Raw genomic sequence first — 6341 nt, forward strand, 5'->3', positions numbered from 1 at the left:
CCACTGAAATCAATGTGGTTTAATGCAATGTGGCTTAATCGTCCAAGCCCAGAGTTTTCCAAACTTTTCATGTTGGTGACATACTTTTTAGACATGCATCATTTCGCGACTCGGCTATTCAGTTTTACATAATTTCGCAACACAGTAATTCAGTTTTACTAGCAAACCAGAGGTTAAACTAACCCCTTTCTAGCCCTGGAAGGAGAATGGGGAGCATTCGCGTGACTCACTGCAGCCAACACACTTAACGTGTCACGACACACAGTTTGGAAAGCTCCGGATACCCTGAATGCATGGCAGTGATATGGGTTGGACTCACTGACTCTAGCAGCTCACAATGACTGATCTCTAGATATTCGAGGTTGCACCTGAGCCTATGCATATAACATCCTCGTGTGTGTAGGCCCTGCAAACATGATCTGTAGCTCCCGTTTTTCTAGAGCATGGAGTTCGGATTAGGGAAGGGCTGTTGTTCAGTTGTAGAACATCTGCCTTGCATACAGAAGGTCCAGTTGTATCAGGGCCATCTTAAGCCCATCCAGCGCCCTGGCGCTAGGTCCCTCCAGCGCCTCTCCAAGGGCCCGGGAGTGCCAAGCGGACCGCGGCAGCAGCGGGAGGCCACCTCTGAGGACTCCGCGCTGCACCTCCTTCTCGTTTCCCCAGCGCTGGGTTCCGCTCAGTCAAGCTTCGCCACCAGCGCGCGCACCGCGGGACCAGCAAGAGCTGCTTGGGCGCTGTGCGCGTGCTGGTGGCGAAGCTCGACTGAGCGGAACCCAGCTCTGGGGAAATGAGAAGGAGGCGCAGCGTGGAGTCCTCAGAGAAGGAGCGCAGTCCTGGCCACATCACTGGAACCCTGTGCTCACTTGGCGCCCTTCCAGCGCCCTCCAGTGCCCGGCACCGTGGTTCTCCGCACCACTAGCCTCTATGGCTAGGACGGGCCTGGGTTGTATCCCCAATGGCATCTCCCACAAGGGCTGGGAGATACTCTGCTGGTAAACCCTGAAGAGCCACTCCCAGTGGGTGCAGGCAGGACTGAGCGAGAAGGACCAAGAATCTGACAGGTCATTGATACGGCAGTTTCCCATGGTCCTATAAGACTATGTATAGACTCCAAGCAGATAGAACCTTGAATGTGTGCAGATCTGAGATCTTGAGGTTGTGGCCCCAGAAGGCATAATTTTCACACACCAATTCATGCCACGCCCTGTAACCTTCCGCACAAGGTTATTGTCTTTTGCTCTGAGAGGAATAGGTGGAAGTAAAAGCAAACAGTAACTGAATGCCATATACTCTTGGTACTTTTTTTCAAACACGGTTTATTGTTTTGCAATATGTTTTAGTGCTGTGTAGAGAAATGTTATTGATTATAGACCTTCTAGACATCACCAAAGCAATTTGATGTATATTGCCCATCGATGCAGCAATTGAATTGCATCCTTCTGCACATTTTAGTATATTGATCCCAAAGAAAACAGGAAGAAAACTGGGGGCACATAATGTTGGGGAGGGAGAAAGTAAGGCTGAAAGAGATCTGTTCAAGGGGAAGATCAAGGAACACAGAGCAAGGATCTTGTTATATGCAACCCCCATCTCCACAAGTGAGATTCCAGGGGTTGCAAGTGCATTTACCAGGGTTTGTGTTTCCTTTGGGGACAATGAGGCACAGTGGAGTCTGTGATGTCTTTATGATATATGGTTTATCTGCACATATGTACAACCAGCACCAGATTTAGAGTCACCCCACACAGGGCACCAAGCCAAAGGGGTGCAAAATTGAGAATATCCATACTACTAGTAGTACTAGGGATGCAGGTGGCGCTGTGGGTTAAACCACAGAGCCTGACTTGCCAATCAGAAGATCAGCGGTTCGAATCCCCATGACGGTCCCAGCTGAGAGACTTCTACCTACCGTAAGTTGTTTTCTTGATGGGTTAATGACTGCCTTTGTGTCACAATGATCCATCCTTTGCGATTCCCTGGTCAGGAAAAACAAGTCCAGCCTTTATTTTTGTGCTGCTAAATCCATTGATTTACTAAAGCTGGGAATTATGAGCTTTGTTCAAATCCTAATCACTTTACTGAATCCAGAGAGTTTGGGGGAGTTCCCCACCACCACCATTTTTTAAAAAATAACAATATGCATACGGTAGGCATTTGCATGATATGTAGCAATCAGATCATGGGCATAGCCGGGATTTTTGTTAGTGTGTGTGTGTGCAGAACCTCTGTTTGCTATGTATTTTATTTATTTTTATTTATTGGGGGGGCAGCTCCCCCCCTGCTCCTCCTTGGCTACGTCCATGAAGCAGATTATGGAGATGTGGTGATTACCATTTAAAAAATATTTAGGCTGCAGTCCAATGCACACATCTTGGGAGTAAGTGGCTTTCAGTAAGCTCTGGGTAAACATTCATAGGATTGTACTTCTATTTATTTTTTTAAAACATATGGCTTTAAAAATACTTGAGTTCTCAAAGTAGGGAACTGCAAAATAAAAAGTCAGCTCATACAAATACAGGTAGGTAGCCGTGTTGGTCTGACGTAGTCGAAACAAAATAAAAAAATTCCTTCCAGCAGCACCTTAAAGACCAACTACGGTAAGTTTTTATTTTGGTATGAGCTTTCGTGTGCATGCACACTTCTTCACCCACCCATTTCCACCACCATTCTGAGTGATACCCCCTCCCCACCCTCTCCCTACATAAGCGCCTGGGGACTTCTACTTCAGTGTATCTGAAGAAGTGTGCATGCACACAAAAGCTCATACCAAAATAAAAACTTAGTTGGTCTTTAAGGTGCTGCTGGAAGGAATTTTTTTATTTTGTTTCATACAAATACAGTAACTAAAATTAAAAGTTAAGCAGTGACAATCTACAAGCATATAAGAGGAGGGAAATCAAAGCAAGCAAAGACTAGTTTAATTTAAACACTGTGAAATCAGCTTATTTATAAGACCTCACCAGCAATTCCTCATGATAAGGTTAAAAATGGATGGAAATAGGTCCATAACAGGTTGAGAGATTCAGCTTCGATCATTTCATTCTCTTACAGCACCTTTACACCAAAAGGTTCAGCCAAATGAAACATTCTCCAGTTGTTTGGTGGCTAGAAAGAAAAGGATGGAGCAGGTAGAGACATATGAAGAACAGTGTGTCGCTCCCTCTCTACACGCCTGATGGAAGTCTGGAATTGTGGTCCCATTCCAGACGGCAAACCTCTTTTGAAACAGAGTGGAACTTCCTAAACAGTTTGCGATATGGTCTGGGGGCATCTGCTCATCAAAATGGGTGTGGAAAATTAATAAGCCCGGCATGTTCATCCAAGTCACTCTGTGCATCTTGGCTAATGTCGCTTGTTTGAATAATCTGGTGGTGGAAATGAAAACAATAACAAGAAGTCATGTCCTACAACAGTACTTGGGAAAAACCTGGTAAAAAAAGAAATACAAAAATGGGCTGTGCTAAATTAGGCGTTTTACAGCCCAATTCATATGTGAGCCAGTTAAGCCAAATTACCTGGGCCGAAGCCTAATTGCTCATATTTACTTTAATGGGGCTAGACTGATGACAACCCGTGTGTCTTGTCTCAACTGTCTTGTGACTCAGGCGGTTTATTAATACGAGAAAAGCACTGAGAGAAAGCAGGCAGAATGAGAAGGTGAGATTATAGACAAAGACTGTGTGCAGCTCAAATGAGAGCCATAATGAGAGGCACATCGAACTTAACAAGATGATATTTCAGAACAAAGGCAAGAACAGAGCATTGTTCCTAATTACATTAGCATATAAATGCCCGTACAAATGAACTTCCTTTGTTTTCCAGTGGCTTTGAAGTGCTAACTAGCCAAGCCAACTTGACACACGTCATCCTTCTTGGTCTTCTTTTTTAAAAGTGGATTTGCATTTTTGCACCCACCACTTCCTCCTGAATAGGAATTCTGTAAAACTCAAAAGTTTTACACTGGGAGAAGAGTGCTGGGGACATCTGCATGCGCGCGCGGAGGGGGGGGGGACCTGCTTCATGACCCTCAAAAATCTGCGCCCAGGCCACAGCCCCTCTGGCACACACACACACACCACTTCCTTCCTGACTGCAACAAGAGGTGGGGGTGCTCTCGCGCTCATAAAATCAAGTTCTCTTCACACCTATCAACAGAAGTATATTGTCCAGATCAAGGGAAGTAAAGTGCTGTGGTCTAAACCACTGAGCCTAGGGCTTGCTGATCGGAAGGTCGGTGGTTCGAATCCCCGTGACAGGGTGAGCTCCTGTTGCTCGGTCCCAGCTCCTGCTAACCTAGCAGTTTGAAAGTACAGTACGTCAAAGTGCAAGTAGATAAATAGGTACTGCTACAGCGGGAAGGTAAACGGCGTTTCTGTGTGCCGCTCTGGTTCACCAGAAACGGCTTAGTCATGTTGGCCACATGACCCGGAAGCTGTCTGCGGACAAATGCCGGCTCCCTCAGCCTATAGAGCAAGATGACCGCTGCAACCCTAGAGTCGTCTGCGACTAGACCTAATGGTCAGGGGTCCCTTTACCTTTACCTATTCTGCAAAGACCACACTTTGAATACTGTGTCCAATTCTGGGCACCACAATTTAAGAAGGATGTTGGCAAGCTGGAGCAAGTGCAGAGGAGGGCAACCAATATGATCAAGGCTCTGGAAACTAAGGCTTATGAGGAACGCTTGAAGAAGCTGGGTATGTTTAGCCCAGAGAAGAGGAGATGAGATAGGATATCCACCTTAAAATGAAGGGCTGTCACATAGAAGATGGAGCAAGCTTGCTTTCTCCTGCTCTGGAGGGTATTATTTTTTTGTTGAATTTATATACCGTCCTATACCAAGAGGTCTCAGGGCAGTTCACAAAACAAAATCAAAATATAACCCCCCCCCTCTCTCTCTCTCTGACTCGAGGCAATGGCTTCAAGTTACAAGAAAGGAGATTCCAACTATACATTCGGAAAAAACTTTCTGACAGTAAGAGCTGTTTGGCAGTGGAACAGTCTCCCTTCGGAGGTGGTGGACTCTCTTTCCTTGGAGGTTTTCAAGCAGAGGTTAGATGGCCATCTGTCAGGGATACTTTAGCTGAGATTCCTGCATTGCAGGGGGTTGGACTAGATTAGGGTTGCCATATTCAAAAAGTTATTGAGCTATTTTGATGTTTGCCGATTTCTGCTTCTGGACACTGCTTCTGACTACAGTATTCCGGGTATGTCCAGGAAATAAATACTGCCCCACCAAGAAACAAGAGGGTGGCACGGGAAACTCAGGGTACTGGAAACCCTGAGGTTTGCAGCCGTTAAATAGAAGAAGAAGAAGAAGAAGAAGAAGAAGAAGAAGAAGAAGAAGAAGAAGAAGAAGAAGAAGAAGAAGAAGAAGAAGAAGAAGAAGAAGAAGAAGAAGAAGCATGGGGGAAAGCCGCAAAGAACTCAGTGGCACAGAATGTTGAAAGGGGGGCATGGAACTAGGCAACAGTGGGATCCAATGACTTGAAAGGCAGGAGGGATCAACCATCTCTGGAAGGTGACTATAGGAGAGGGAGAGGAAAGAAAAATGGGGCAAATAACACGGGTGGCGCTGTGGGTTAAACCACAGAGCCTAGAGCTTGCCGATCAGAAGGTCGACGGTTCGAATCCCTGTGACGGGGTGAGCTCCCGTTGCTCGGTCCCACCTCCTGCCAACCTAGCAGTTCGAAAGCGCATCAAAGTGCAAGTAGATAAATAGGAACCGCTACAGCGGGAAGGTAAACGGCGTTTTCATGTGCTGCTCTGGTTCACCAGAAGCAGCTTTGTCATGCTGGCCACATGACCTGGAAGCTGTACGCCGGCTCCCTCGGCCAATAATGTGAGATGAGCGCCGCAACCCCAGAGTCGGTCACGACTGGACCTAATGGTCAGGGGTCCCTTTACCTTTACCTTAATGCAATGGAGCAGCTGAAATCCGGAATCACTCCATGTGTAGGGCTGCCATATTTTGAAGAGCAAAAAACAAGGTGCTATGATGCAGTTTGTCTCAAATTTTATGCCTGAAGAAGAGGGCATCCTGGAAAAAGAGGACACATGGCAACCCCACGGCAAGATTTTGTGACGGAGCAAGGCAGCCGCCTCTTCATCTGTTCTGTTTCTGAGCAGATTCTTATCACATTTCAGAATGTACATTTGAATGGAGCACATCTGAAAGAAGAAAGGCATTCAGCAAAATGCCAACTGTTCTATCCAGAGACCAGAAGGAATTTGAAATTCTTGTATTTTCTTGGGAGAAAACAGGGACATTACAAACGCATAACAATCCGACTGACTTCACATGGGAAGTCTCCAGTCAGCGCTCAGTAAATGAGAAAACA

Source organism: Zootoca vivipara, chromosome 8, assembly GCF_963506605.1.
Source record: "Zootoca vivipara chromosome 8, rZooViv1.1, whole genome shotgun sequence".
NCBI classification, from domain to species: Eukaryota; Metazoa; Chordata; class Lepidosauria; order Squamata; family Lacertidae; genus Zootoca; species Zootoca vivipara.